The sequence below is a fragment of the Stenella coeruleoalba genome (genome assembly GCF_951394435.1).
Source record: "Stenella coeruleoalba genome assembly, chromosome: 7".
In the NCBI taxonomy this organism is placed as follows: domain Eukaryota; kingdom Metazoa; phylum Chordata; class Mammalia; order Artiodactyla; family Delphinidae; genus Stenella; species Stenella coeruleoalba.
Window position 1 is genome coordinate 51,717,994 of NC_137153.1, and position 12,163 is coordinate 51,730,156.

A 12,163-nucleotide genomic window follows, 5' to 3' on the forward strand; every position below is an offset into this window, starting at 1 on the left:
AGAGAATCCTAAAGATGCTACCAGAAAACTACTGGAGCTAATCAATGAATTTGGTAAAGTAGCAGGATACAAAATTAATGCACAGAAATCTCTGGCATTCCTATACACTAATGATGAAACGTCTTAAAGTGAAATCAAGAAAACACTCCCATTTACCATTGCAACAAAAAGAATAAAATATCTAAGAATAAACCTACCTAAGGAGACAAAAGACCAGTATGCAGAAAATTATAAGACACTGATGAAAGAAATTAAAGATGATACAAATAGATAGAGAGACATACTATGTTCTTGGATTGGAAGAATCAACCTTGTGAAAATGACTCTACTACCCAAAGCAATCTACAGATTCAGTGCAATCCCTATCAAACTACCACTGGCATTTTTCACAGAACTAGAACAAAAAATTTCACAATTTGTATGGAAACACAAAAGACCCCGAATAGCCAAAGCAATCTTGAGAACGAAAAATGGAGCTGGAGGAATCAGGCTCCCTGACTTCAGACTATACTACAAAGCTACAGAGAGTATGGTACTGGCACAAAAACAGAAAGATAGATCAATGGAACAGGATAGAAAGCCCAGAGATAAACCCACCCACATACGGTCACCTTATCTTTGATAAAGGATGCAGGAATGTACAGTGGAGAAAGGACAGCCTCTTCAATAAGTGGTGCTGGGAAAACTGAACAGGTACATGTAAAAGTATGAGATTAGATCACTCCCTAACACCATACACAAAAATAAACTCAAAATGGATTAAAGATCTAAATGTAAGGCCAGAAACTATCAAACTCTTAGAGGAAAACATAGGCAGAACACTCTATGACATAAATCACAGCAAGACCCTTTTTGACCCACCTTCTAGAGAAATGGAAATAAAAACAAAAATAAACTAATGGGCCGTAATGAAACTTCAAAGTTTTTGCACAGCAAAGGAAACCATAAACAAGACGAGAAGACAATCCTCAGAATGGGAGAAAACATTTGCAAATGAAACAACTGACAAAGGATTAATCTCCAAAATTTACAAGCAGCTCATGCAGCTCAATAACGAAAAAGCAAACAACCGAATCCAAAAATGGGCAGACCTAAATAGACATTTCTCCAAAGAAGATATACAGACTGCACACAAACACACGAAAGGATGCTCAACATCACTAATCCTTAGAGAAATGCAAATCAAAACTACAATGAGATATCATCTCACACCGGTCCGAATGGCCATCATTAAAAAATCTACAAACAATAAATGCTGGAGAGGGTGTGGAGAAAAGGGAACACTCTTGCACTGCTGGTGGGAATGTGAATTGGTACAGCCACTATGGGGAACAGTATGGAGGTTCCTTAATAAACTACAAATAGAACTACCATATGACCCAGCAATCCCACTACTGGGCATATACCCTGAGAAAACCATAATTCAAAAAGAGTCATGTACCAAAATGTTCATTGCAGCTCTATGTACAATAGCCAGGAGATGGAAACAACCTAAGTGTCCATCATTGGACGAATGGATAAAGAAGATGTGGTACATATATACAATGGAATATTACTCAGCCATAAAAAGAAACAAATTAAGCTATTTGTAATGAGGTGGATGGACCTAGAGTCTGTCATACAGAGTGAAGTAAGTCAGAAAGAGAAAGACAAATACCGTATGCTAACATATATATATATGGAATTTAAGAAAAAAAAATAACATGAAGAACCTAGGGGTAAGATAGGAATAAAGACACAGATCTACTAGAGAATGGACTTGAGGATATGGGGAGGGGGAAGGGTAAGCTGTGACAAAGTGAGAGAGTGGCATGGACATATATACACTACCAAACGTAAAATAGATAGCTAGTGGGAAGCAGCTGCATAGCACAGGGTGATCAGCTCGGTGCTTTGTGACCACCTAGAGGGGTGGGATAGGGAGGGTGGGAGGGAGAGAGACGCAAGAGGGAAGAGATATGGGAACATATGTATATGTATAACTGATTCACTTTGTTATAAAGCAGAAACTAGCACACCATTGTAAAGCAATTATACTCCAATAAAGATGTAAAAAGAAAGAAAGAAAGAAAGAAAGAAAGAAAGAAAGAAAGAAAGAAAGAAAGAAAAAATATCAGTTTCTACCAATGAATAGTGCAGATATTGATTACTTTAACACTTCAATGAAACATAATTTTTGAGGACAGGGAGTGTTTATAAAGCCAGATAGAGATAATATGCCTGAAATTTTACTAGCTCTAGTTTGTGTATTATATTTTTATTAGTCAAGAATTTAATGGGGATATCTAGCATTTATATACAAATTAAGAAATAAAAATTTCTGTTACATTCTTACTATTTTTGTAGCACAAAGCATACTACAGCATTTTGACATGATTTAAGGGAATTACAGTTTTACTGCTTTGAGTTTTAATAAGAAAAATAAATCAGATAGCTAAAAATTACGTTAACTTACTGGTCACATTATTTTTTAAAAAACCCTCAAAATTATCCTAAAATGTCCTGTATTTGTAATGTACAATTTTTCTGTTTCAAAAATAAACTCTCAAAAATGTATTTTTGATTTTGTGTTAATGAAAGTTTTCTTTTGGTTCAAAGGAAACATTGGTAGTAGCATGAACACCTGAAAGTACAGCAGGCATTATAATGATGTGGATGTTGCTGCTACAGTTGTAGTTAAAATGGGTGCTTGTCAGCTTCATACTAACGAATTAGCAATAAATAACATGTATGGTAACTCTGGGAGGGAATATACTATTGTCTAGTACAGATAAATACATGTAATATAAACTGTGTGCCTGAGACAAAAAAAACACTGCAAATCACATGCACTATACAGTTATACACTCTCTGCAGCAATATTGCAACCAGAGAACAATACGTATTTTTAAAAGTTACCTTCAGTGAAACACTCCTACTTCCATCAATTTTATCGCAACCAATCACCATATTCTGTGGATGGCTGTGCTGACATTAGAATCCTTTCTCTTTCTCTAGTCAAAATGTTTTATATGTTTTTTGTCATTTTATTAATTTCCTGCTTTGGGAGTAATTTTACTGTCAATTCATGAGAACTTTGAAATGTCATGAAACTTTTGGAAAGTAGAGTACTAACAATTAAAATTTAACCCAGAAGTACTTCTGACAGTATCATTTGAATGTGCAATCTCTGCATATAACATAAGTGAAGGCAAGGGGAAAAAATCTGTAAAATGAATAGAGTTTTGACAGCAACTATACATAGTATACAGCACATACTTATATATGTCATAGTAGTAGCTTCTGTAACATACCAATGCATTGGAAAATGAAATGCACAGAGACATGAAGCTATGAGGTGGTGCGGACTGTCATTTTTCATGTTAACAGAGTATTTTGTCAGCCTTATCCAGCAAAAACTCTGATGTACAAAACAACATTTCTAACAGATCTGTCACCCTCTGTCCTTCCTTTTTATTTTGCATATGCATCTCACAGTTCTCTAAAGGGTTTGTCTCCCCATTTAGCCCTTCATGAAATCCCTGAGCTGCCTTTTTCATCTGGAGCCTCCATGCACAACTGTGAATACTCCATCTTACATCTCACCTGATAGGTGAGGCTTCCCCAAATCCCAGGTACTGTTAGAGGACTTGAGGCATCCTCTGTAAGAAGGAAATCATGAGAGCAGAAGGAAATATCTGCTCTCAAGAGAAGTCCCTGAAGAAAAAAATCAATCGTGTGAATTAAAAAGCTTTTGATGAATAAATAATACATATGCAATAAATTAATTAACCAATTTTCAAGTCAGGCTTAGTATAGCATTCTAGAGTTAGCTAGCATTGCATCAATCAAAATGTAATCATTTGGTTTTGCTTCATATGATTTTCAAATACAAAATGACTGTGCCAGTTGAAGGCTACCATTTAAGAGACTATAATAGCCAAAACCAGGTAGTTGGGCATTTGCTTTCCAATGTACAAACCAAAGACTAAAACAAGTATTTCTTCATAAACACTATGACCACTGTATTTAATAATGTTGACATTTACATAAATGGATTGTAGTGTAGTTGTCGAACATATATTGGGATGATGCCATAATCCTGTTTTAATTAGATGGATGTTGTGAGCATAGAAAAATCACAAGCTGCACTCCCTGTGGTGATGCCATACTGGCAAGGAATCAATCACCACGGCTTTGGTTGCCATAGAAACTGATAGCTTCTGCACCACCATCTAAGTGGCAAATGATTGGTGGTATACTCATAACACAGGGAGAGCAATGAGTTTTTCTATCCTGTCCAGCAGCTGTGCCAGAGAGTTAATTAAAAGCAGAGAACATGAAACAAATCTAAATCTGTGAAGAAATGAAATGTACAGAACAAATTGAATTCCCGTGTTGAACAGAAATTAATATGCAGCGCAAACCACAGAGCTGCCTGAACAAGCAGCAGCTGGGAATCTTGGGAAATGCTGCCTCTGAGGCAGTTAGAGTTGAAATGTGGAGAGGGCACCTCCTTATCTTATTACCTAAACAAGCACTTTGTTCAGTATTTGTGTTGACTGATGCATGCAAATTGAAGCCTCAAATGTTGAGTTCCCATTTCTAAGCAGGAAGGACAAAGCTTAACTAAGATTTAATTAACAAACGGTTAGCAACTGCAGTTTATCAGCTGTGAACACAATGTAAGTAAATGTTTCTACTTCTGTACTAGAATTCACCAGACAACCTCTGTGAAAGTCAATGTGTTTTTATTGATAAGCCACAAATTCGGAATTCGTATTTCAAACATTGCAAGCTGAGGAGCAAGTATCTGAAATGCTTTCCTAAGAAGTAAGAGAAGCTTGACATAGAAATAAAGTTTATTTTCTTTTTTCCATAGAATGATCTACAACAGATCAGGCATGAAATATTTAACTAGAGAGAATCATGATTTCTTGGTTCAGTCCACACCCATTCTAGGATTTCAGTGGTATCATTTGGAAAAGTTAGTGTTCCAGTAACCTGTTCTCTGCGTGAAGCCAACCACTCCCACTGGGCAAGTAGAACAACCCAGAGAACCACACCATGTATCTCTACAACTGCCAAGTATGTGTGTTTATAAGAATTAGAGGAAAGAATAACATCTTAGATCATGCAATTTACCCTTCTCCCCCAACTAGGACAAAATCAGGAAGTGAGCGTGGCTAATTATGGAAGAGCAAAAAATGGAGAACTTCAGAGTTTATATCATTATGACACATATGCACTTAATGCCCATCTAATGAACTGCTAGAGTTTTTTCTTTTATCAAGATGTATTTTCCTCTAGTTAGTCCTCTATTTCTAATGGCAATTGAATTGCTTATCTAAGAAGTATTTACCCAATTCTTCCAATAACCCATTTTATTTTCCAGGGTGATAAAACAACAAGAAAGCAAACACCAGGCTTCCATATTATACTTGCTTATGATGGATACATCTGTATGAAACAGATTTTCATATATAGTTAAGAACTACTTGGTTTGAAAATATATATATGTCCATGGCATATGGAGCAAAGTTCTGAAGCAGCTTTTTCAAGAGGAGTTTTGTACACTTTGAAGACCATGAATAGGTTTCCAACAACTGGTTGAATCAATGCTATTTTAAGAGAAAGACTTCAATCTGACATAAGATGGGAGAGATGAATGAAAATGTTATTGAAATAAAGGGAGGAGGAGTTTCCAATATTATTCTAACTGTAGCATTTTAAATATAGTCAAGTTAATTATACCATGCCTATTATAATCTCTGAGTAGAATCACTAATAATCATTAGTAGGAAAACCATCTGATGTCTTCATGGAAGTGAGTATCTGAATACATGAAAAGAAGACTTTTTAAAAAGTACATAGTGTCCAAAAATACTGAAATACGGTGTTAAAATGTACAAAATAAAAAGTTTAAGTAGTTAATGTGTAAGGCTAGAAATTTGTATGGTAAATATATGTTTAAGTAGACATTTCAAAATGGAGTTCAAAAAATTTTAATGCTGATGAAAATATTCCTTTAAATTCACAGATGTAGGAAGTTTCAAGGTAAATGTATATTTTCAAATATTCTATGTGGTTAGAACCCATTATATCTGGTGTTAGGGTCATATAATGGGATTTTATGAATCATGAAATAGCAATCTCTGTGGTTAATAACACTAAGGATAAAATTCTTGAATCCATATCCCTTTTCCGATTGTCATTGTCCTGACTTATGTCTCTATAATCTCTGATTTGAATTTTTATTATTGTCCCCTAACTGATATCCTTGGAGTGCCATTTTCATCTTTACGTGGAGAGGAGGGGATTGATATGTTTCACTTGATAAACCTCTACAGGTGTTTTGAGAATTGTGTTTCATTTTACCCACCATACCCAGATGAGAACAAGGGCTCTAAAGGAGTGTAATCCAACCCGTGCATTTACCAAAATCAACTAGAAAACTTGAAAAAAGGTAAGAGAGAGACAGAGAGCTTGAGTGCTGGCTGGCAGATTCCCAGGATACTGTAAATCCTGATCTAGTGGTTCTGCACAGCACTGAGCATTCAAAATTTTAATAACTTTCACAAGTGAATCTGAAGAGCAAAATCACTTTAGAAAAAGAGACAAAAACTTAGCCCTAACCAATTCTGACATCTCTTGATCTTTCAACCATTTTTACTGATGACCATTTCATCTGGGGAGAATTATGGTGAAGTCCCATAATTCGTATAAGTGATACTAATCTTGTTACCCTCTTAGTCAATTTTTTAAACCATTTTGGTGTGACTGACTTTATGAGAATAACAGTAAGCAAAGGATCTTTTCTTCATAAAAATACACATAAATTTACAAGATTTTACTGACTCCCCAGAACCATCCCTGATAAAATAATCCCTCCTTTATATACTCCAGGTTACATATATGGCCTTCTCAGAATTTCTTCTGACTTGCACTTTGCCTTATGCATGTAGTTAAATTTTAGTTGTTATCATTATCATTGTTATTTATTATATGTAAGATCCTTTACATAAAGACTTTAGTTACAAATATCTTTAGATCTAAGTATCAGGAAATAAAGCTTTGTTTCTCCTGAAAAATAAATCATATGCATTTGTAAAAGAATGTTAATTAAAGTGCAACCATTTTATTCTCGGTGTCAAGTGAAGCCCCAAAGTGATATATGCCATATACTAAATTGAAGTACAAGACCACTGTGAATGACTTGCAAAATAAGTCTGTGGAAAACCTGTCCTGAAACTCTGAGCTTCTTCATCACAAGTTGGGAAGTAGGATGTTAACGGGTGATTCTTTGAAGAAAGTTGGTTTTGTGTGACCCCATCCCATAAGTGGGTTTCTCCTCTCATTTCTATTCAAAATAGAAAAACTTTAAGGAGACCTTTTGGAGAAAGTATAATGTTTCCTCTGAAATGTGGAAGCAAAAGTCAACTGATACCCTAACAAGCCTAGGAAGTCTCAAGGATAAGAGACTGGAAGGCTAATCATTCTCACAATAGAACAACAGAGAGATGGCCATGTCAGGCCAGATGTTGTCAGAGCAAGTTATATATGAAAGCTTCCTGTGGACCAGATGTAGACTACATACCATAGAAAGCTGGTATGGGGCTGTCTTAGAGACTGACCCAAAATATTGCATAGGGGGCAAGGAGCAAGGTAACTTAGATATTTCTTGAATGAAAGAATAAATATACTGACTATAATACATATGTCCCTTCTCCAGCAATGCAAGGGTTCTGAAAACCCACAAAATGTCCCACAAGAAAATGAATCATTTTAAAACACCTGTGAGACTCAGAGAGCTTGACACATAACTACAGCTTTAGTCAAGTAAGAAATTCTTTGTCCTTCTCTCCTTTTGTCCAGCATCCGTACCTCAACAGATCCTGAAACTAGATTTACCTCTAATATTTAAGGGTTCCAAGAAACATCATATGTCTAAAGAATTTTCTATGAATTAAAGGAAAAAGCTCTTAGATAAAATATGTTCTGTTATTTTAACTGACAAATATACATTCTTAAATATATGAGGGACCAGAGTTGAATTTAGAATTCTTAATATCCTTTTAGTCCATTGCTAGAAACTGGCAGAATATAGAAAGCCCACCATTGGTCTCCTGATGTATTCGGAAAGCATATAGCCTGTCTCTCTTCTTATCTGACCCCAGCTCCTTTCAGCACCATGAGGAATCTCACAAATACACATACAAATACCCAAGACCAAACGTCCATCTTTCATCCTCACTGCTACAGACAACTGGACCGCAGCCACCCCCCAATCTAAGGTGTGATCACAGCAGCAGAGCAGCCCTCTTAGGAGGGCTACCCCTAGGGAAGAGCCCTGCACAGACCATGGGATCAGGCTTGGCATCATTTGGGCAAAGAATAACAGGGTCCTGCATACTTCTAGCATAGTGAGGCTAGAGAATGCTGGTTCGTAAACAGTATTCCTCCTTGCTCTGGATAATCTCTCTGTCCCATGTGGCTGGACAAGACTAGGAGATAGCGAATAATGGGACTCTGTAAAGCACAGGATCCAGAGTAAGAGCTCCCATTGCTGGGTCTAAGGGAAAAACTGTCTGGAAGAATCAATGACCATTGTTAGCATGATGAAGAATAGAAACACACACACACAGACACACACACACACAGACACACACACACACACACACACACACACAGACACACACACACACACACACACACGGCAGAGAAAGGGAGCAGAAGCTAACCATGCCCTCTTTTCCACAGTGTGGCGCTGACCTACGGTTTGCACAAATTAGTGAGAGGAGTAGCTTTAACTTTGGGAAAATTTGACATGTTGATTCCTTTAGGCATTTCAATTGCTCTATTAGTCCTTTAAATTACTGACTGGGGGACTTTTTATGACCTGGTAGTGATTCAAAATTAATGAGACTTGTCCCAAATTTCATTCAGGGGAAGAGAAAGAAATTGCCCCACAGGAAAAAAAAAAGAAACAAAAGAAAACAACATGTTGCTTACAAGTGAACTTACAAGTCCTGCTTATTCAATATAATTATTACAACTTTGTTCCTATAAACTATGAGAATTTTGTAGTTAATCATATATTTCTTTGTTTTGATTTTTGGGAATCTCAGTCAAGTATGTATACTAGTTATTTACTACATAGGCTCTTATGGACTATGCTTGCATATTACCTTTTTCTCTGGTCTTATGTTTCCATCTATATTATTCTAATTCTAAGGTTGTTAATATTTCTATTTTATTTTGTAGTGCATGTATTTTCATAACTGGCCAAAATACTTTGTTTATATATAAACATATATATATATATATACACACACACACACACACACACACAATTTTTTTCTGATTTGGTTACAAAACAAAGCAAGATCAGATCAGAACAGACTGGACCAGGGGAACTTGAGGGCCAGAAGCATTGTCTAAAGCACCATGGAAAATTCAGGTATCATTAGGAGGATGATGCTATCTAAAGAGACCCCCTTTCACTAATTGGTTGTGTGTGACAGGTAAAAGATAAATTGTAGTCAGCATTTTAATTTATTCACTTAGCAAATATTTGTTGAGTGCTTATTCTATGTCAGTTATAGCATGCAGACAAAACAAACCTGGCCTCTCCACCACTAAGTGAGAAGGGTAGTGGCAATGCTGCTTTATTTTTTCTATGTACTGCACAAGACTCCACATTTGGTTTAATGTTATCCAGTTGCTGTCATGAAATCCTAACCATTTTTGAACATGGAGAATTTTCAATTTGTACTGGGCCCTGCAATTTATGTAGCTGGTCCTGGACAGTGGCTATATGTTCTAAGTCTTTGCCAATCTACAAATTCCCCCAAACACTCCCATGTCTCATCTGGATCTGGCATTTACACTTTTTATGCCTGTGAATGGATTTGGGCTTCTTAAGACACAACACTGGCCCATTAGTGTGTCCCTATCAGGAATAAAAAAGAACAGTTTGAAACCTTACACAAATCCTCTCGTGTCAGCAAGACTCCAGAGTGACTTATTTAAATGATTATTTTGTAATGTGCTTATGTTTGAGGAGAACAAGTCTCATGGGAGAAAGAATTGTGTAAATTGAAAAAAACTGTGAAGTAATCCTTAGTAATCTGCAGATATGACACCATGTATTATTCTTATTATCCTTTTGTGACTTCTGCTTGGTAGGGCTCCTTTCTAGCTATATCCTTTAGCACAGAAACTCGAAACCTTAGGGGACATTAATTTCTCCTTCACAGTTCTCTGCTATTCAGGTTTGTTTGTTGTTTATTTATTTATTTGCTATTCAGTTTTTAACACATACTGAGCACCCACAAAACCTTTAGTCTTGTTACCTGTGTATGGATTCTTCCCTTGAATGGCCTAACATTTACCTTTGCATCCTTAGTAAGTACTAGAGGCAGGGCCTGAAACCCAGAATTATTTACTGAGTGATTGAAATAACTTCTTATGTTCAGGACACAGGTGAGCATTTTACATGTGCCATTTTATGGGCTACAGAAATTATCCCACTCTGTAAGCTTTTATAAAATTCAGAAAGTTGTATTTGATCCCTGTAATGCACCCTTTGCAATGGGTGTTTTCTTGGTGATGTAATTCTAGTATATCAAGGCCCTTGAGGTAGTTCAGAAACTGCTCCTTCTGCATGGGGGTTCAGACATCTACCTTAGACTGCTGTGTCATGTTAAGATGTTCGTTTAAAACTTAGGTCAGTCACTGTCCCAGGCTGAGTTCTCTGGAAGCACAGCTGATATGGAGTTTCGGGTGCAAGATGTTTATAGGAGATCGAAACTGGTGAAGGGCTTGGGCAGAAGCAGGATTAGTGAGAGAAACAAGTCAAACTGTAATGTGCCTCAGCCAGCCATCCAGCGAGCTTTGGAGGGAGTCTCACTTCTGGTTGAAAAAGCAGAGCCTGTACATCATCTCACTCAGTCACTGGAGGCAGGTGGCCTTGGGGTGGGCTTGCCCTTGAGCAAAGTGGTCTTTGCAGCTGAGGCAGACCCAGAAGTTGCAGAAAGCTGAAGGCTATCTCCTGACTTCTCTCTGTGTAGCTGGGCAGCAAGTTCTTCCTTGAAATGAGATCTGGGTAGTGCATCCCCATGTCTATCACAGATTTTCATCATAATACCTCCTGGTCTAACTTACTAGATTAAACAATCAGAATAATTAAATTCTGAAAAATTAAAATTCTATTGCATAGTGAAGTGAGGTGTTCAAAACACGTGCACCATCATGAAAATTAGAGCAGCAATTATATTCTGTAAAGCACTACAAAAAAGGTTTCACAATATATTTTTTTATTCTAATTATGGGTCTTTTAAACATTATGTTATCTATTTACCAACAGCCTGAGTGAGGAAACTTTGAATAAAATATTATTGTATCACTGACAATGTCATTATTTTCATGATCCTGGGTGACTTCCGCAAGACCTTATAGACTCTAGACAATCTTTTTTTGTTTCAAAATAGAACTGTTGCTGGCTTTATTAGTCACAGGAGATGTAATATTTCATCATCAATTTCATTAGTATTTCTATTATTCTATTACTTTTTTCTTATCCTCCAAAGGGTATTATTTATTATGTTCTATAATTAATTTTTTAAATTGCTTGAGTAACTTTTTTATACAAAATCTCCAAACACTTTAACAGAATTAACTTTTTTTTTTTCCATAGCTATATACCTAGTACATAGAAAAGTTCCCAGTACAATTTGGGAGGTAAATAAATATTTAAGTGACTAAAATGAAAATGAATGAGTTGGCAACACCCCGGGACAGTCTTAAATAAAGATGTGAAACAAGTACATAAATGATGGTACAGTACAACACTGAACATTTAAAATGCCTTAAATTCTCCAGCTCTCTAAACAGAGAAGACACACTCAATAAATGGAGTTCACACAGTGTTAACACATATGAAAAAGGCCAATGTGTGTGTTGGGAGATGTTAACCTTATGCTAAATATGATTTATCAACACACTGTTGTTGTAAGAACTAATGCTGGCACAACCTAAGAGTTTCCTAATGAAAGCACAGCATTCTAAAAAAAAGATAATGGTGGTGCCGTGTTTCTTTTCATTAGTTTGATCATATCTGAGGTCAGTTGCTTTAGGTTTTGACAAATGTGAATCAGTTCCTAGGATAGGAAAGTTATAGGGC